Source organism: Ictidomys tridecemlineatus, unplaced genomic scaffold (genome assembly GCF_052094955.1).
Source record: "Ictidomys tridecemlineatus isolate mIctTri1 unplaced genomic scaffold, mIctTri1.hap1 Scaffold_187, whole genome shotgun sequence".
In the NCBI taxonomy this organism is placed as follows: domain Eukaryota; kingdom Metazoa; phylum Chordata; class Mammalia; order Rodentia; family Sciuridae; genus Ictidomys; species Ictidomys tridecemlineatus.
Genome location: NW_027521609.1, coordinates 223,332 through 243,968, shown reverse-complemented (window position 1 = coordinate 243,968; position 20,637 = coordinate 223,332). Strand labels below are relative to the sequence as shown.

Genomic DNA, 20,637 nt, shown 5'->3' with positions numbered 1-20,637 from the left:
CCCCTGGGTCTGCCCGTGCATCGTCACCCTCAACAGCTGCCATTTGCGCCTGAGTGTGGCCTTTCTGAGTGCTCCTCAGATCAAGTTCTCTGGGTGTTAAAGCTCTATTCCATCAAATAGGATCCCATCAGCCTGGGAGAGGCCATGTCTTCTGGATGGCTCCAAAAGAGCACTCCACCATGCTAAAGGCTCCGAAAAGTCCTGCTGCGGACCTTTCTGCTTCCCCAAGGCACATCCAAGCTCATTCGACCACAGAGACCAGTGCGCGGAAAGCCCATCTCGTCTCAAGGGATATCCATGTTAGGAACATTGTCTGGAAGCACAGCCGTGGCCACCCTCTCAGCCTGCTCTGCAGAACCCGAGGCCTTGAGCCCACCTCAGTTTGACCTTGGGTCCAGTGTCATCCTGCCTGGGGCACTGGTTGCATCTAGGGGGCCAGTGCCCAGAGCTGAGGGTGCAACATCTGTCTCCTCAGGCCAGCGAGATAATCCTGGAGATCAAGAAGGCCTTTGAGGAGAGCCTGAGCATGCTGAAGTGGATGGATGAGGACACCCAGAAGTCAGCCAAGGAGAAGGTAAGGCCGCCCAGGAGCTTGGGCACCCAGGCTTCCTGCACCGGGTAAGAGCAGCAGAGAGAGAGCAGGGCTAGGAGAGGCCAGCCTGTCCCCTGGGCACGCATGGATGCTGTCCTGCCTTGTGACCAGTCTAGCAGGCCTGGGGGACAGCCTGAAGCCCAGTGTCACACATCTCTTGGCTGAAGGTGGACAGGCAGAAGAGCACGCGCAAGAGAGGTGGACCAAGCCACTGTGGTGCCCGCTCCCTCCACAGCTCCCAGTTCCCCAGCGGTGGGGGATGGAGCCTCAGAACCTCATCACCTGCCAAAGGTTCCAACCCTTGAATTTTGGGGACACATTTGGACCATAGCAGCTTCCCTTGGGGAAGCAACATTTAATCAGAAACCCAAAAGATTAACTGGGGGCTGGGGTGGTGGCTCAGCGGTAGAGCACTCGCCTCACCTTTGTGAGGCACTGGGTTTGATCCTCAGCACCACATAAAAGTAAAAAAAAAAAGATATTGTGTCCACCTAAAAAAAAATAAATATTTTTTGTTAAAAGATAAGTTAGGCAAGGAGAGAATGTTTCCAAAAAGAGATGTGAAAGTCCTAAGTGGGGAGGTGCCTGATCCCCCGCCCCTTGACCTGACCCTGAGCCCAGAGCCCACAGAGCTGGGGCCAGCAGGCCAGCATCGCAGGTGCTCAGTTCTGTGTCCCTCCCATCTAGGCAGACGCCATCTACAACATGATAGGCTACCCCAACTTCATTATGGACCCCAAGGAACTGGACAAAGTGTTCAGCGACGTGAGTGGCTTACGCCCTGCCATCCCAAGTGCCCACTTGGGGAGGGGCCAAGGTGGGCGGGACGCCCAGGGCTTCTGGAGGCAGGGAGGCTGACCTGGCATCATGACAGCCATCAGGGGATTAGCTCAGTGGGAGAACGCTGGCCTCGCATCATGACTCCAACTGGTTCAACCCAAGCACTACATAAAACGGGGGGGCAGGGGGGCTGGGGTTGGCTCAGTGGCAGAGTGCTTGCCTGGGTTCGAGCCTCAGAACCACATTAAATAAATAAATAAATAACTAAATAAATAAATAAATAAATAAAGATATTATGTCCATCTACAACTAAAAAAAATTTTTTTTAAAAAAAGGTCTTGGGGAAGCAGATCCTAAAAGGTGCAGCACCACCTGACCCTGACTGAGCCCAGAGCCCATAGGGCTGGGGTCAGCTGGCCAGCATCATGGCCCTAAAACACCACGAGGTGGGTAGAAATGTGAAGCCCCTCATACCCCCATTCCTGCTCCAGAGCGGCCACCTGTCTTCAGGGTTGTACCCCAACCTCCTCAGAGAAAACTTGGACCTCAAATTTTGACCTTGAGATGGGGATGGGAACGAGGAGGCAGCCATCCCAAATGCACGGTGACACTCCACTGAAGCAGAGGGGGATTGCTGCCTCCCTGCTGCCAGAACCTTCGGCACATCACCCCTTTAAGTGGGTTGTGATTTTGCCCCAAATGATAGTTTCCTATCTTCTCATGAGTGAAATTTCTGAAATTCAGGCATTTTTGAAATTATAATAACCTCTCATCATAGTTCTATTTAAAACCTAAGACTATTAAAATTACTTCTGAGAATAGGAGACTCATTCCACAGCCATGTTTCTTGAGAATAATTTCAGACACCCCACGGTCATCATGGTGCGAGACCCAGAGTCTCCTGGAGATAGCTCAGGCAGGGCCCACAGCACAGGGGCCTACCTCTGAGGGCCCAGTGTTTTATCGAAGCCCTTGGGTACACCGTAAATATCTGAAGTGGACCTGGGGGAGGGCTTTGTACCTGTCAGGAGCTGAGAGGCCTTTCCCAGGGATAGGGGTGTGATAACACCTGTCCCCTGACATTTCAGAGCTAGATTCCAGCGTGGTTCATTAAATCTGTGCTGTCCAATTTGTTAGCTACCAGCCATGGGGTCTATTTAATTCATCAAAACTTAAGTTAATTAAAATTTAATTACACTAGCACATTTGAGATGCTCGGTAGCCACCTGTCACCAGAGTCTACCATATTGGCCAGGGTGGGTATAGAACACACAGAGAACACACCCATCGTCACAGTCCTGTAGGACAGTGATGGAGATACTTCTTGCCCAAGGGAACCACTGCTGGGGCATGCTGCAGCACTGTGACACTGTCAGGCGCCTGAAGGAGACAGTTGTTGCTGGGCCCAGCAGGTTAGAGGCCTCCAGAGGGGCGGAGCCTGCAGCTCCGAGCCCACACTCTGGCCCTGGGCCTGCCGACCCATCCCTTCACCTCTGAGGGGTCTGAGTTTCTGAGTTTCCTCTGGGCATGCTCCCAACCTGTGTCTCTGCTTCTTTCTTCAGTACACGGCAGTTCCAGACCTCTACTTCGAGAACGCCATGCGATTTTTCAACTTCTCATGGAGGGTCACCGCTGACCAGCTCAGGAAAGCCCCCAACAGAGACCAGTGAGTCCCCCAGGCCCAGCCAGGAAGGCCTTGGTTCCCCACCATAGGGATGCACCCTGCTGAGCTTGCCTTCTCCACCCACTGTCAGGTGCCAGGTGTGACTGTCACAGAGGCCCTCTTTTCAAATTAAGAAACCAAAAGCCGCTGGGTGTGGTGGCACATGTCTGTAATCCTAGCAGCTCTAGAGGCTGAGGCAAGGGGATCGCAAGTTCAAAGCCAGCCTCAGCAACGGAGAGGCGCTAAGCAACTCAGTGAGACCCTGTTTCTAAATAAAATACAAAAGAGGACTGGGGATGTGGCCCAGTGGTCGAGTGCCTCTGAGTTCAATCCCCAGAACCCTCTGCAAAAAAAGCCAGAGTAGAGCCCATCCTGGCCCCAGTCTGTGCCGCAGTGCCCAGCCTGTTGGCAGAGTGAAGGCCTGGCACCACATCCCAGCTTCATGGCCTCCGCATTCAGAGCCTTCATTTCATTATCTTCGAAGTAGAAGGGAAGGGAACTGATTCTGGGGTCATTGAAGCAATCCAGTGTGGGAACTGGGGAGAGCCAGGCCCTGAGAGGAGGCCCTCCGCATGGGTGAATGTCCCATAACTCCTCACAAACAGGAGCGGTGGTTTCTCCCACTGTCTCCCTGAGAGCTGGGGAAGGTTCTAGATGGGCGCTGATAACCAAGCACATGAACACACTGCAAATCCCACTGTGCATCAGTGTCCCTTAGGGAGCAGTTTCAAAAATATTCTCCTAGGATGAGGGTGTAGCTCAGTGGTAGAGTACAGCCTAGTACTTGAGACCCTGGGTTCCCTCCCCAGCACTGCCAAAAATGTGGGTGTGGGTGTGGGGGTTGCCTCCTGATGTTTTTTTTTGTTGTTGTTGTTATGGTGGTGTTTGGTTGTGGGGGCTTTTGCAGCGGGGGTAGGGAGTTCCTGGGGATTGAACCCAGGAGGGCTTCATCACTGGGCTAAATTCCCAGCCCTGTTTTATTTTTTATCTTGAGACAGGGTTTGACTAAGTTGCTGAGAGCCTCACTAGGTTGCTGAAGTTGGCCTTGAACATGTGATCCTCCTGCCTCTACCTCCCAAATTGCTGGATTACACTTAGGCACCACTGCACCTGGCCATAGCCTAACTTCTACCCCAGATCTTAAGTCAGAATAATCTGGAGAAAGACGCTTCTTTTTAAAATGGTCTCCCCAGGAAAGTTAGATGTAGTCAGCCGGGTACTAGTCCCTCCACTCCTGAAACAGGATAAATCTTACCAAAAGTCAGAACGAGTCCTCTTTGCCTCTGGCGCCCTCTTGTGGGCAATGGAGGTTCAAACATCCTTTTCCTCCAAGTTTTCCATTGTCAACCAGGGTCCCCCTAACAAACAAGAAGGTAGGTGGGCCTTCGCCTTCAGAATATGGCACAGACACTACTGCCAATTTACCTGGCTTTTTAAATTTTAGATTAAAATTTTTCACTTAAACTTGTCTTCTAGCCAGACACAGCAGTATTCATCTACAACCCAAGCTACGCAGGTGGCTGAGGCAGAAGGCCTGAATTGCCAGCCTAGGCAATTTAGCAAAGTAAAAAATAAGGGCAAGGGATGAAGCCCAGTGATAGAGCACCCCTGGGTTCAGTCCCCAAGGAAGGAAAGATTAATGCAGTGTGGAAAATCTGAACCAGTCGTGGTGGTGCACACCTGTAATCCCAGTGGCTCAGGAGGCATGGGCAAAAGTTCAAAGCCAGCCTCAGCAAAAGTGAGGTACTAAGCAACTCAGTGAGACCCTGTCTCTAAATACAATACAATATAGAGCTGGGCTGAGGCTCAGTGGTCATGTGCCCTGAGTTCAATCCCCATTAGCCTCCTTGCCCCCCCACAAAAAAATACAATATAAAAATCTGAAAACTTATCCATGAACTTTTCATACCCTGTACACTAAAATCATTGATCTGTCTTGCACTTTTTGGATTTTTTACATAATTATGGCCTCATGCATTGGTCCTTTGGAAAATAGCGTTTTGCCAGGCATGGTAGCACACGCCTGCAATCATAGCAGCTAAGGAGGCTGAGTCAGAGGGATCATGAGTTCAAAGCCAGCCTCAGCAACTTAGCAAGGCCCTAAGCAACTCAGCAAGATCCTGTCTCTAAATACTATATTAAAAATGGCTGAGGATGTGGCTCAGTGGTTACACACCCTGGGTTCAGTCCCCAGTATGAAAAAAAACAGAAAAGAAAAAAAAATTGTGGTTCCACTAAGATTTACAGATTTTTCACTCTCATATGCTGCAGCCAAAATTTTTTTTTCACATTAGTTAACATCATAGTTGACCTCCTGAGAAAAGTCTTAAAGTACTATCAAATTCATGATGGTCAATACAAGTTTTCCAAAATTATAATTTTTCTTTAAAACTTTAGTTTTTTTGAAACCTCAGATTTTTATCATTGGTAATAAATGACAAAATGTGAATTTTTCCCCTGAGGTGCTAAGCTTCCCTTTTCATTTTCAAGAACATGTCTGCCTAGTTGCCCAAGTCCAAAATTCCATGGCTGGTCAGTCATCCAAAGAGGATGAGAGAGGCCTGAAGCACCACGTGGGTATTTCCCCATTGGTCACAAGGGATATTAAAGACTGGTACTTGGGGGCCGAGATTTAATGGAATTAATAGTTAGGCTACTTTTTCCTGGGTGTTGTCAATGAAAATGACTGGCTGGTTTGTTTTGGTTGGAGCACCTTCTGGGGAAGGAGAGGTGGCCGCTAGGACTTGCCTGGCTCCCTGCCTAGGTGGCAGCAGTGTCATCCACAGTTGCTTTTGTACCATGATACACATCTCAACACGTGGCAGAGGCAAAGTGTCTCAATGTTATAATGAAGATAGTTTTGACATCATAAACCAGAGGATCTTGGGGACTGTCCACAGACCACACCTTAGAACAGTTTCTAGACACATTTCAAGCCTCAAAAATAACCTCAGTTCAATATCTGATGGTCCCTCTTGCTGTCTGTGAGCGCCTTGGTGTGGCACCCTCTGAGGTGACATCTCTGATTATAGACATTCAGGTGTTTTCTAGTTTCCCCCTCAGAAACAGTGCTGCCCGATGTCCTTGTGCTGACTTGGGCCCGGGGTCAAGGAGAACCCACTGGAGTTCCACTCCGCCCACCTCCTGGGCTCTCTCGCACCTGTTGCTTGCAGGTGGAGCATGACCCCGCCCATGGTGAATGCTTACTACTTGCCTACCAAGAATGAGATCGTGTTTCCGGTTGGGATCCTGCAGGCGCCCTTCTACACCCGCTCCTCGCCCAAGTAGGCCATCTCTGGTACTGGTGCCCCGATGGGTTCCCCGCCCCTTAGCCAGCCCTGTGTCTGCAGCTGACCCTGACAGCCATCTTACTGAGCCATCTGCGCCCCGGTGGCAAGGTGGCCTAGAATTGCAGCGTCGTGGGTGCAGAGCGCAGCATCCCCCGTCCCCTGCTTTCCCTCCAGGGGTCTCTGGGGCCGAAAGCTCCTGCAACCAGGGAACATGGCACAGTTGTGCAGTCAAGAGCCCCATGTGGGAAATACTGCTGTGACGGTGGCTTAGAGCAGTCACAGCCAAGGAGTTGGCGGGTGAGGGCACTGTCTTAGAAGCTGGACTCCTGGGATGACCGTGTGGAGCTTGGGAAGAGATGCTGGCCCATTCCCAGGCTCCGTTTGCTTTAAAGCTTAACTGCTAGTCTGTGGGAGGGGACAGTGATCCTCTAGAGTGTCCAGCACGTGCATGTCACCCACAGGGCACAGCTGGCTCCCTTAGACTGCCCAGCCTCTCACTGTCTCCAGGGCTGTGTCCCACAGAGCCCCGAGAGACTCTGCTACATCTCAGGCCCAAGAAGTGAGGGCCACATGACAGGGCAGGAGCCAGAGGCCTTGTTCTCACTTTGCGTTTCTCCCTCCAGGGCCTTAAACTTTGGTGGCATTGGTGTCGTTGTGGGCCATGAGCTGACTCACGCTTTTGATAATCAACATACAGGTTCCTTGGGGTCCCTCCAGACAGAGCCCATCAGCTTCTTAGCCCCACTGCCTCTGCTCCCTGGGACTTAGCTTTGGAGAGAAGGACCAGAGTCTAAACCCTGGCTCAGCCGCTTGCCAAATGCTCTCAACTCGGCAAGTTACATCATTCTCCAAGCCTCCTTATCTGCAAAATGGGTGCAACAGATCCAGGTGGGGGTGGAGAGGATCGTGTGAAGACTATAGCAAGCACCTTCTGCAGGGTGCTGGGTGCTCGGTGGAAAGTGGGAATCAGAGATGTGGAAGTCACACCCTCCTCAGCAGCTAATGTCCAGGGTCTTCCTCAACTGCCCCCTCTTGGGGACAAGAAGGAAGTGGCAGAGACCCTGGAGACCAGGCCTGTCATGTGCTTCTGATTCTGTCAACTCCACTGGCCCCTTGCTGGCCTCCATTCCTTGGGATCCGAGGCCCTTGGCCAGTGGAGATCCACCCCGCGCCTCAAGCCTTTGCACAGCCACTCGGCCGCCTGCCTGGCCACTTTCCCCCACCCTCTCCCACTCGGTCTGGCCCGTCCTCTGGCCAGCTGATGGGCATCCTGTCCCTGTGCAGGCTGGAGGGTGGGGGTCAGACAGAGGAACCCACTTGTCACTGGGAGGGAAGAAGAGCGATAGCAGGGACAGGTCCCACGGTGCCACTCCTGCACTCTGACCACAGGGCGGGAGTATGACAAGGACGGGAACCTCCGGCCCTGGTGGAAGAACTCCTCGGTGGAGGCCTTCAAGCAGTAGACGGAGTGCATGGTGGAGCAGTATAGCAGCTACAGCGTGAATGGGGAGCCCATGAACGGCCGCCACACCCTTGGGGAGAACATCGCAGACAACGGGGGCCTGAAGGGGGCCTATCGGGTGGGTCTGCTCCCCCTGTGCATCTGTCCAGGTCCACATCTGTCCAGATGCCTCATCAGTAGGTCAGCGTAGAGATGCCTGGCAAACTGCAGGAGTGATGTGCCTCAGTTTCCTCATCTGTCGGTGGGGGTGGGGAGGACGAGAGCAATGACTGTGGATGCAGAGCCTGAGGCGGGTGCCCAAGGCCTTCTGCTCGGAGACCACCTGCCTGAGAGACCCGGGAGAGAGCCAGGGTGGGGTCCACCTGCAGAACTGGCCCCTTCTTACCTTTGAGGGGGAACCCACTGCCAGGTAGGGCAGCAGAGTCCAGTTGGGCACTGAGCACAGAGCCAGTTCTGGGTTCTGATCCTAGTCTAGAGTAAGTGGCTACCATCTGAGCTCATTGGCTTGGCTCTGAGCCCCTGACCTGCACCCTCAGGTAGCCAGAGGTGAAAGCAAGTGACTCTCATACAGGTCCCAGCCCAAGAGGCAGCCTGGCAACTCACCAAGGAAAAAGGGCCAGGGGCAGGGGGTGGTGGAAGGAGTAGAAAGCAAGGGCCTCTGTCACTGAGAAAGAAGCTTGGTTCTATTCTGGTGACAGTGGGAGCCACTACAGGGTCAAACAGGAGACATGATATAAATCCTTCTTTAAGGCAGGTCTGCAAGCCCGCAGCCCATGGGCAAATCCAGCCCCAGCCTGTCCCTGTAGGTTTGGGGGACCTGGCCACACTGTGTCCACAGGTTGCCTGTGGCTACTTTTGCACTCTGAACGCAGAGGAGGATAGTTCAACAGGGACTGGTAGCCCCAAAGCTGAAACATCTACTCCGGCCCTCACAGAGGAGGTCTGCCAACACTCACCCTAGATGGTTTGCCACATGAGGAGGGGACCAGGCTTGTGTCCTTGGTTCCTCTGAGTCAGGGCGACCCTTTGGAAGCTGTTGTGTAGTTAACCAGGCAAGAGGCCCTGTGGAACAGGGGGAAGGGTGAGGAGGGTCAGATTTGGGGTGTTTGACTTGGCTGGAAGAGTTGGGGGGCACTCTGGGTTTTGAGCCTGAGTAACTAGGAGGGTGGTGGTGCCATCGTATGGTGGCAGGTCTGGTGAGGGTACGTGTGTGTGTGACTTATTCCTTCTTTGCCATGCTGAGTTGGATGTGACCTTGGGTGTCCTGCTAAGGCAGTTGAATATCCAGATCAGGGAAGAGGCTGGTGCCAAAGTGCACATTGGAGAGCCATCAGCATTGTATGGCGTTTTAGGCCTTGGGGTCAATTGTACTCCCCCTTAGGGAGGGAGCAGAGAAAGAGGAGGGATCCTCCAGGCTGAGCCGAGGCCCAGACCCCAGAAACCAGCCCCGGCCTGCACACTAGCCCCTCGCCCCTGTGTCTTGGCTGCCCTCAACCTTTGGCCTTCTCTCCTCCCAGGCTTACCAGAATTGGGTAAAGAAGAATGGGGAGGAGCAGACCTTGCCCATGCTGGGTCTTACCAATGACCAGCTCTTCTTCCTGGGGTTTGCACAGGTGAGTTCATTAGGGGAACAGGTATAGGTCCCCTCCGATCACCAGCTCCCTGACTCATCAGACCATCTTCAGGTCATTACCCTGTGAGGAGGTGAGCTTCCTGTCATTAGAGAGATTCAAGGAAGGGCAAAGAAAAAATACTAGTATCCTGTATGTGGTGGAGTAGGCCCCTCCTGGTTCTGGGGTTCTAGAAACTTCTTAACATAGCCAGACACGGTAATGCATGCCTATAATCCCAGCTCCTTGGGAAGCTGAGACAGGAGGATCACAAGTTCGAGGTCAGCCTCAGCAACTTGGCAAGACCCTATCTCAAAATAGAAAATGAAAAGGGTTGGGATGTAGCTCAGTGAGAGAGCAATCCTGGGTTCGGTCCCCAGAACCGGGGGAGAAAGAAATCAAGACCCATCAGGTCGGCACTTGAGTTGGCCTTCAGTTGATTCCCAGAGCTGCTTCTCGAGAGAGTGTCCTGCCCAGGAAAGAGGAGATCTGGACTAAATCCAAGATTTGTAAAGTAGAGTTTGGGCAGAATCCCAGCCTGGTACGTTGGCATCAGACAGAGACCCGGCTCTGGCTGAAGAGACACAGCTCGGTGACACCTGCGTCAGAGAGGGGCACGGGCGCACACCAGCCTCCCCTCCAACCCACCCACGGGCCTTCCTGACTTCTTGGGGTGTGAGCACCAGGCGAGGGCTCATTCCACCCCTGTACAGTGACCCCAGCTTCTCCCCCTTGTTCCCTCAAAGGTCTGGTGCTCTGTCCGTATGCCCGAGAGCTCCCACGAAGGCCTCATCACCGACCCCCACAGCCCCTCCCGCTTCAGGGTCATCAGCTCCCTCTCCAATTCCAAAGAGTTCTCAGAACACTTCCACTGCCCCCTTGGGTCACCCATGAACCCTCGTCACAAATGTGAAGTCTGGTAAAGGGCAGAGCACAGAGAGCCAAGACAGAGGAGAGAAAGGGGCTGAGGACGAGCCCCGAGGGGAGGCTGCCGAGTCCGCCCCTCCTTCCAGCCCCTTGGCCGCCCAGGGACCCTTCCCCGAACTGGAGGGTTTGCAGCCGGCACTGGGCCAGGTGGGGGTCCTTCACATACCCGAGTTGCTCCCCTGTGCAGACCGGCATCCCAGCGTGCACCAGCTCCAGCGGGCATTTGGGTATCGGGCTGGTGGCTCACCAGGCCTGGTCCCCACAGTGACAAGGGCCAGGGGACACAGCCCCCTCGCCCACATCCAGCACCACATAGACCACAATTACCACTGTGTCAAATGCTTTAAGATATATTTTTTGGGGGAACTATTTTTTAAACATTGTGGAATACACTGGAAATCTTCAGGGAAAAATGCATTTAAAACACTTTTTTTTGCATGAAGGATTGTTATATTTATTATGTTTTCTTTTTTTTTTCCTAAATAACTTGTGGACAAGAAAGCCTCACTGATTTACCCCCTCACTGCAAGGCTGGGCTGAGGCAGGGACACATACACACCTGCCCCAGGCCACTAAACAAATCCTCTGACTGTGGTGACTACTGCATGGCCACCCACAGACAGGAAATGTGGGAGCCAGGCAGAGGCCCAGTTCAGGGCCAGCTGCTCTCAGCTTGCTGCCCCTGCCCCCAGAGTTCAACCATGGAAACCCCAACAAGGAAGATCTCAGCCCCACATTCACAGCAGGGACTCATGGCTATGGCAGATGAAGCCAGGTCAGGGTCCCCAGCATAGTCTGAGGGCACCCAAGCGCCCTGAATCTGGAGCACAGGGCCCTCCAGCACCAGATGCACGCAGCTGCCCATAGACCTTCTCTTTTGGCCCTTCCTCTTCGGGTCACCCCGTGGGACGTGTTGCTTCTCTGTAGCAACCCCCCAACCCAGCCATTCTGGGCTCTGCCTTGCAGGATCCCTCTCCCCCAAGGGAAGGAGGAAAGAGACTGCCGTTCTTGTCTCCAGAAGGGTCCAGATCCTCCCCTGAGCTCCGTCCTCAGCCCCCAGCCTGGTCAGCTTCCAGACCAGTTCTCTAGTGCCTTATCTGAGGCTGCGGCCTGGGCCGTGCTGAGGAGATGACCCCTGCCCCAGCGGCTCCTGGCCTCCTCAGTGGAGCCCCCAAGTGTCCTGATTAGAACCCAAGGCCATACTCCCACTCCTGATGCTCACAGGGCCACCCCTCAGCCCCCAGGAGCTCTGGCCTGCAGGACTGTGGCCCTGGGTAGTAGAAGGTAGATGCTGCTGCCCTCACCCTGCGCTCCAGCCATCAAGGCCCCCTGGTTTAGATCAGGACGGCCCCTGCAGCTGGACAGGCTCCCCTCCTTAGACAGGAGGCTAAGGGAAGGGTTCCTCAGCGCAGTCTGGCCCATGAAGTCAAGAGACCAAGAAGGTCACCCCTTCCTAGAGGCCACAGCTCCTTCCAACAGCGGATGCTCAGGCTTCACCAGGTAGGTGGACCCAACTGCAGCCGCACAGCAGCTCCTGTGGAGAGACCAGGCCCTGCCCCATGGCGCGCCCCTTACCGAGGAAGCCTTGTCCAAGAGGCACAGACAGCTCGGGTCAGCAGGAGGCTTGTGAGTGGGCTCCAGGTGAGGCCCCTGTTCCTCACAAACAAGTTCAAGGCCTGGGAGCTCTTTGGAAGAAAGAAAAGAAGGAACCAGGGAAGGAGCTAGAGCCAGCCACCTGGGAGGTGAGCCTTTTCCGTCCCTGCGCCTCCCTTTGCCTCCGCCGCCCCACCCTCCTGCCTTCCCCAAGGAAGGGTGGTCCAGGAAACTGTCACTACTACCAGCCAGACACAAGTGTCTTGGGCTGGAGTCTAGCCAGAGGGAATGGAGATGGCACTCCCCGTCAAAATGTGCGGGGCAGGGGGAGAAGTCCAGGCCCACGCAGAGGCAGCGTCCCCACTCCCATTGCCCCTCCACAGTGTCAAGGCCAAGGGGAGATGGGCAGCTGCACTCCCAAGACCAGGGGAGCCTCGGGCTTGCTTCTCTGTGGGCACATGGGTGTGGGGTTTGGAGGTGGGAATCTATTTTTTGTATTATGTTTCGTGCTACTGTAGTTTTGTGTGGCACTATTGTAATTAAAATAAAGTACTTGTATCGAGAGCCACTTGTGTCTGAGTGTCCTTCCAGGATGCTGTGCATCCTTTGGAACCACAAGAAAGCCCCAGCCAGCCCAGAGCGGCCCACCCTAGCCTCACTAGGAAGAGGCTTTGGACCCTGAGGAACAGCTGGAGCTTCCTCCTGCCTGCACCCACCTAGCCGGCACCCCCACAGCCAGCCGGGCTTCATGGGCAGGCTTGTATGCACCCCCTACCCGTGAGAATGATGCATCTCATGGCCTGGGCCCAAGGGGCTCCCTGGTCAACGTCATCTTTTCATTATCTCAGAGCAAAAGAGTTTCTGGATCTCAGATGCTTGGGCAAGGCAGGCAGGAAATTCAAAGAGGTCCAAAAAACAGCCTCCGCTGGCTTTTACATGTGTTCTTCCTGCTGCCTGGAATGTTCTGACTTCCCCACCTGGTGAACTCCTACCATCCTTCAGTGCCCCATTCACCATCACCTCCTCTAGGAAGCTTCAGGTCTGCATGGAGGGGGGCTCACACAGGCTTTCCTCTCCTTCCAGAGGGTATTAGTTTACTAGGACTGTTGTAACTAGGTACCACAAACACGGTGGCCTACACGACAATTGAGGTGTTGGCCCCCCAAGTCTCTGGGGTTACGGGTGTGGGTCACCAAGCCCAGCCTGACTCTACCTGTCTTTAAAAGGAGTAGGTCATTTCTCTGTTTCTCTGGCTATAAGACCTACAATGTACTCTCTTCTTCTGTCTTTGTAACCGTCAGGTATGGGCGACAGTGAGGATGCCAGAGAGAGTGATATGCTTTGAGCTCAGATTGTCCCCATGAGGTGCGAAGGGGCCTGCGAGGCCCATAGGCCCCAGTGTCTCTCTCCGGGGCAGCTGGGAGAGCCCCCTCCCCTCCTCCTCTTGTCCTAAGGAGAGCAGCCTGTTAAAAGAGCAGGTCCCTCTCTGTCACTGGCTCCTACCTCTTGTGTTTGACCCTGTTGTGTCCTGTTTGTTTTGTCTGGGGCAGTGCCGGATTAACCAGGCCTCAGGCTGCAAGCGCCCCACTGAGCCACACCCCAGGCCTCCAGCTTCTTTCTGGAGCCCAAACAGGCCAAGCCCTTTCCCACTGAGGCTCTGGGTCCCTTTTATCCTTCAGGCTGGAATGTTCTCTGCACAGAGGGCACACCCCTCCCCAGCAGGATGGATGCATGAATTCTGTTTAGACCTGCCATGAGTCACGTGCCTATTGGAGTGCAGCCATGTGCAAGAGTTCTCACCCACCTCCCCTGGAGCTCACAGTCTGTGGGACAGAGAATTTCTCAGCCCTGATGCTCAGAGGAGGTGTCATTTGGGGACACTGGGTTGCAGGGCAGGAAGTGGCTGAGTTGGGTTCTGAGCCCAGGCCACTCTCTTGGAAAACATGAGAAGCCGCTAGAAACAGAATGCCCCAGGGATGCCACGTGTGCAGAACACGCATGCGCGTACACACACACACACACACACACACACACACACACACACACACACATGAAGGCACAGGATGGAGGAGCTGGCTGCTGCCCACCCTTTTCCCAAGAAGGGAGCTTTTAGCCACCCTTCCCCCAGCCCTGGGCCTTCAGATGCCCTCCCTCCAGACAGGCCACCTCCCAGGGACTAAGGACAGGCTCCTTCCTCCCCCGGCTGGGGTCCCAGCGCCCCTTGCCGTTCCCATCTTCCTAGATCCTCGCCCAACCTTGTTCTCCCCCCCAAGCAGGACTTGAAACCCCAGCCTGGCCCTTCAGACTTCACCCGACACATGTGGAAACATACAGGATGTAACTTGGGAACAGCTGGAAAAAGTAAGCAATCTGTAACAATTGTGTAAGCAGAAGGGCCTGCAGAGGCCTCTGAAAGGGTGTGGGAGCAGGGGGTTAGGACAGACTTTAAACTTGTAAAGAGTTTGGTCCACTGAAGAGCCCAACCAGAACTTGGAAAACCTCAGAAGAGAAAACTGACAAACTTTACCAAAGACCGTCAGAGAATACCCTTGAGCACCCTGCCGGTGGGCAGAAAATTCCAATGTAATATTCAATGCCAGCTCTCCCAAAATTAATGTGTGATTTCAGCGTACTCTCAGCCAAAACCCCAAGATCATTTTGCATAGAATTTGACGAGCTGCTTCACATGAAAGGGAAAAAGCACAATCAGGACAATTCTGAAAAAAAAAATTTGAAACAACAAAGGAGCTATATTCCATATGTAAATATTTATAAAGCAATGGTAAATGAGAGCTGCTGTAGGTTAGGAACAGGTACCAAACTGGAATAGACCAGAAGCCAGAGACAACCCTGCACATATATAGGAATTAGTGTAAGATAGAGGAAGCTCTTCGTGAGTGGAGAAATGAACCATTTAATAAATGGTGTTGGGGGATTCATTTGAGAAAAAATGAATTTAGATGGAATTCCTTCCTACTGTGTACATCAGTAAGTTCTCTATGCATTAGAAACCTAAACAGACTAAAATTATAAATGTATTAGATAAAATATAACAATCTGTTTATAACTTTGGATTAGCAAAGCCACCTTTATTTAGCATTTATTGTTACTGTAATTGGACACACAATACCTGTATTTCTTTTTCTTTTTTTAAATAAAATACCTTTATTTTTAATTTTTTTATTTTTATATGGTGCTGAGAATTGAACCCGGGCCTTGCACATGCTAGGCGAGTGCTCCACCCCTGAGCCACAACCCCAGTTCCTCTTTATTTCTTTCATGTGGTGCTGAGGATGGAACCCAGAGCCTCACATGAGCTAGGCAAGCGCTGTACCACTGAGCCACAACCTCATACCAGCAAAGCCACCTTTTAAAAACCACAAAAAGAAAAACATAAAGAAGATAAACACATTTGGCAATACCGAAATTTCGTTCTTTTATAAACCAAGGTACCACAGGGCACGGGATGCAGCTCAGCGGTAGAGCGCCTGCCTAGCATACTGAAGGTGCTGGATTCAACCCCCAGAATCACCAAAAAAAGAAAGAAAAAGAGATATCCAGAAATAAATGAGAAATAAAAAAAAAATTCCCCTATCCTCTGACCACCATTCACAAAGGAGGGAAGCTTAAAATGGGAATTCTCCTCAAGAAATGGGCTGGGAGAGGGCCAATCACAGTCCCCAAAACACAGGTACAGACAGGGAGGTGGACCCGGGGTGTGGCTCAGTTCTAGAATGCTTGCCTAGCATTCTGGAAGAACGCAAGTTCAAAGCCAGCCTCAGCAATTTAGCACTAAACAACTCAGTAAGACCCTGTCTCTAATAAAATACAAAACAGGACTGGGGATGTGGCTCAGTGGTCGAGTGCCCCTGAGCTCAATCCTTAGTATCCAAAAGAAAAAAAAAATTAAACTTAATAATAATTTAATTATTTACATGCTCATTTAAATGTGTTCCATATACATATGTTCAATTTTTTATGATTCTAAACAGACTGATTTTTCAGAAATTCTTTTAAATTTTAAATTATTTTTACATCTAGAATCAAGTGAAACATATTTTAAATACTGGACTTAGTTTTCTTCCATCCTATGGAGCTTCATGAAGCAAGAAGTTAATCTAGTTAAAATAAGTAAATAGTAAAAAATAGTAAAAAGAGTAGTTTGCTGGTCTGGCACAGTGGCACAAGCCTATAATCCCAGCAATTTGGGAGGCTGAGGCAGGAGGATAGCAGGTTCAAGGCCAGCCTGGGAAAATTAGTGAGACCCTGTCTCAAAATAAAAAATAAAAAGAGGGCTGGGGATGTGGCTCAAGCGGTAGCACGCTCCCCTGGCATGGGTGCGGCCCGGGTTCGATCCTCAGCACCACATACAAACAAAGATGTTGTGTCCGCTGAAAAACTAAAAAATAAATATTAAAAAAAAGACTCAGGTGGCACAAAGCCTGTGTCATTTATTTTAATAAATAAATAAATAAATTATAAATAAAAAGAGCTGGGTATGTGGCTCAGTGGTAAAGCACTGCTGGGATCCATCTACAGTACACATTTTTAAAAAATAGTATTTTTTTAGTAATTTTTCTTTTTTAAGCAGGGATTGAACCCACGGTTTCATGCATGCCAGGCAAGCACTGTTCCACAAAGCAACATCCACATCCCTCTCATTAAATTTTTGATTGCACAAAAAAGATAAGGATTAAAACTTGTCATGTGGGGCTAGAATTGTGTCTCAGAGGTAGAGCGCCCGCTTTGCACCCAGCAGGACCCGGGTTCGATTCTCAGCACCACATAAAATAAATAAATAAATAAATAAAGGCATTGTGTTGTGTCCATCTTTAAAAAAAAAAAAAAAAAAACTTGTCATGCCATTGAAATGGACTCTTTGGGAATTCAAGTTTTGTCTTCTTTCTATCCTGATTCCTACAAAGATCCTATATCAGCTTAATTTTTGTTTGAGTATAGTATGGGTTACTACATTTTGATTTTCAGTCTAGTGTGTTAGGGCCTAGAGCATAAATTAGTCCAAAAGAGCCACCACTGAAAACTGTTATCTGACCCACTTTTATTTGTATGAAGGATTTAACCCAGAGGCCCTTTACCACTGAGCTTTATCCCCAGTCATTTTTATTTTTTATTTTTAAACAAGGTCTTAACACATTGCTGTGGTCTTGCTCAATTCAAGTGTTGAGGCCGGCCTCCAACCTGCAATCCTCCTGCTTCACCCTCCCCAGTTTCTAGGATTACAGGCATGTACCACCATGCCTGACTGTTATCTAACATTCTTTAAAATGTCACTGTTCCTTAGACGATGCTTTTTTAGGATAAAGGGCCCTGGTGCTGTCTGGGGCTCAGCGTTGCCTGGGAAATGCCCCTGTAGGAAGAACCCTGACACTGAAAGACTCTAGGTGATGGCAGCCATGATGATAGGGATCCATGCTTTTACCCCCATTTCTTGCTCCCAAATCTCCTTTCACCCTCTGCGGCTTCAGACATGAAAAATCGGCCTTCCGAGGGCTGGTGGTCAAAGCTGCTCTCTGGCTTCAGGCCCCAGCTTATATTTGTTAATAATCTTCTTAAGCCAGTTTGCTGAGCGGATGCCCTGGAAATACCCTTTACCTTGTCTCCCCTCCACCCACACCAGCCCCTGCCTCTCAGGAGCACACTGAGAGTCCCTATCAGCGCAGCTGCATTCTCTCAGTGAGCATCTGCTGAGGCCCAGGCACCTGGATTTCGGCACCTGCTGTGTTCCCAGAGCTGGGGCCAGAGGTGGTCATAACCGGCTCAGGAACTAGGACAGAAAAAAGAAAAGCCCAGGGTCAGGCAGGAGGTTCTAGTGGACCTAGGAAGTCATCTCAACCTGGTAATTGACCCACCCTCTCCAGGCAAGGCTGGCGGGAAGGAGAAGAGCCCCGGGCAAGAAAGGCCTGGCATATTCTGGAGCTACTTTTGTCCCTGGGCGGTGCATTGAGAGGTGACAGGTCTCTCTGCAAGGCCTCAGAGGCCATGGGAAAGGGCTCGGATTTGTTCCAAGAGTAACGGAAACACCTAGAGGGATTGGAGGCTTCTCAGCAGGAAGTGTGGGATCCAGTTGTTAAGATCCACCTGGCGCCTGGTTTTGTTTTATGGATTTTTGTAGAACTGGGACCAAAGCCCAGGGCCTCGCAGGGCTGGGTGAGCACTCTGCATCTGTACCTCCTAGACACCGCCCCAGCCCCACCAGTTCTTTGAGGCCAAGATGGGACTTTGGCTTAGATTACGACTTGGGATGTTCCAGCTGTCCAGGGCCGTAGGACACACCTGAGCTGGGCCATGTAGATCTGGAACCGTTGCTCAGTGTTCCTGGCTCGGGAATTTGAGAGGCACATCAGGAACAACGTCTCTGCTCCCATGAGTAGGACCTCCCCTCAGGAGGTCTCTTTTTGGTATGAGGTGAACCCAGGGGTGCTTTATGGCTGAGCTGCTTCCCCAGTCCTTGTTTATTTATTTATTTTTTGAGACAGGGTTTTGCTAAGTTGCTAAGGCTGACCTCCAACCTGTGTTCCTCCTGCCTCAGCCTCCTGAGTGGCTGGTATGTACCTCAGCGCCCTCTGGTCCTCTTCTGTGTGTGGCCTGATGCCCTTCAGGGCCTCCTTCTCAGCCTGGTGGTCTCAGGAGGGCTGAGCTTCCTACATGACAGTGGCTCCCAAGGGGCAGGAAGCCCAGCCTGCCAGGTGTGTTAGGCTCCTCCCCAGGGCCCAGGGTGACATCCTCCTGCGTATTCTATTCCTCGGAGCAGGGCTGTAGCTCAGTGGTAAAGTGCCCGGCTCAGTCCCTTATACCAGGCTCAACCTCTTATATCAGGCTCAAAATTAAAAGATAAAGGGAGGGCTGAGTGTGGTGGCACACGCCTGTAATCCCAGTGACCCAGGAGGCCGACACAGGAGTATCTCAAGTTCAAGGACAGCCTCAGCAATTAGGCAGACCCAGTCTCCCAATAAAAGCAAAAGGGCTAGGGGTGTGGCTCTGTGGTAGAGACTCCCTGGGTTCAATCCCCAGTACCAAAAAAGAAAAAAAAAATTAATATCCTGTGGATACCAGGGGACCGCTGAAAATCTTCCTGCCCATCCCACCCAGAGCTCTTAGTCTGGGTCTCACTGGGCACATGGCTTCTCTTGTGAACACCAGTGTCTCTGAGCCAAGAATGACCAGTCGGTCCAGTCTGGCATGGAGATTTGAAAACTGTATGGAAAGTACTTGGCACGTGCTAGGAGCTCACTGGGTCACCGGGTCATCAGGAGCCTGACTCTCCATCCTCTCCAAGGCTGGGAACACCCCAGAACACATCTGTAGTCAATTTCTCTGAAGAAGCCCAGGGTTCAAAGCAATCTGGGTGACCCGAGTGCAGAGTCCAGGACTCTGCCCCCAGTCCAGGTGGACTTCTAACTCTGGGCCCAGGGACCCTGATGCCTTGCCACCCAAGGCTAAGGGTGCTCTTACAGAACGCAAGCTCATTGCTGATCATTGGAGGCCAGTCCCTCCCTCCCCCACTCACTTCCAATGGTTAGAAATACTCAGACCCTGCACCACCTTGTGGGCCAGCAGGGGGAGGTGCTGGAGATGGATCCCGCCCTCCTGCATGCTAGGCAGGTCTGGACCTGAGCTAAACCTGCAGCCCAGAGCCCTCCTCTGCTATTTGCTGGTTCTATTCTAATTTGTCTGTGCCAATGTTGGTTTCCTTTTGAAGGGCTGGGGCTCAAATCCAAGGCCTCACACCTGCTGGGTGGGAACTCTGCCCCTAGGCCACACCCCTGGTCCTAGTTTCCATTTCCAGGCTGAACAATGCAAGCTCCTTGGCATTTGCTCTCTTCTGCTTTTATTTATTTTTAAACTGGGGGGGCTGGAATAACCCCAGGGTCTTGCGAGTGGAGCTACATCTGTCTGCTGTTTTCGTGTTTCCCAGTAGTGAACATCTGCCCGTTCGTTCTGTTGGGACCTGCTTGGGAACGGACACACTGGGCAGTGCCTGGGGCCGGGCTGGGCCTGGTCTTGGCTGCTGGTTCTGTGAAAAATGAAGGATCGCAGGGATGGCATGAGGCAGCAGGAGCCTGGACGGCAGCGCCAATCTGTCTTTGGTTATACATAGCTGTCCAGCAGAAGGTTATGTCATTGACTAATCAGGAGTGAGATGGGACACAGATGGGCCTCTCCACGGCAGGAAGCACATCTTCTCACTATTAGAAGTGCTCTAGTCTGATGTGGCACACGCCTGTAATCCCAGCCACTCAGGAGGCTGAGGCAGGAGGATCGCAAGTTCCAGGCTAGCCTCAGCAACTTGGTGAGCCCCTGTCTCAAAAATATAAAAGTAAAAAGGATTGGGGATGTGGCTTAATGGTAAAGCACCCCAGGATTTAGTCCTCAGTACGTCTCCAAAAGGAAAAAAGAATTGAAATGTTCTAGGGAATCAGCACATGGGCTCTAGAGACGGAAGTCCTCGGTTCAGAAGTCCTGGGTTCAGGTCTTGCCTCTGCCCTCATTTACTGCATAACTGCTGATGGCTGTTTTAACTGGAATGGATTTGTTGGAGAGAGAAGCTTCAGAAAAAATGCAGTTGAAGTGGTAAATCACAGTCCCTGTAACCTTCAAAATAAATTTTCGCCATTACGGGAGAGGTTTTCCCCTTTGGGTGAATAGGGTACACAGAATGGAGTAAACCTGAACTTAACACTCACATTAAGTGGTAATGG

The 20,637-nt window shown here is 51.7% G+C and overlaps 1 pseudogene; it reads left to right on the top strand.

The window, feature by feature from the left end:
- Positions 1-12,481, top strand: part of LOC101957810 (endothelin-converting enzyme 1-like) — a 38,059-nt pseudogene extending 25,578 nt beyond the window's left edge.
- Positions 12,482-20,637: the final 8,156 nt, after the last annotated feature.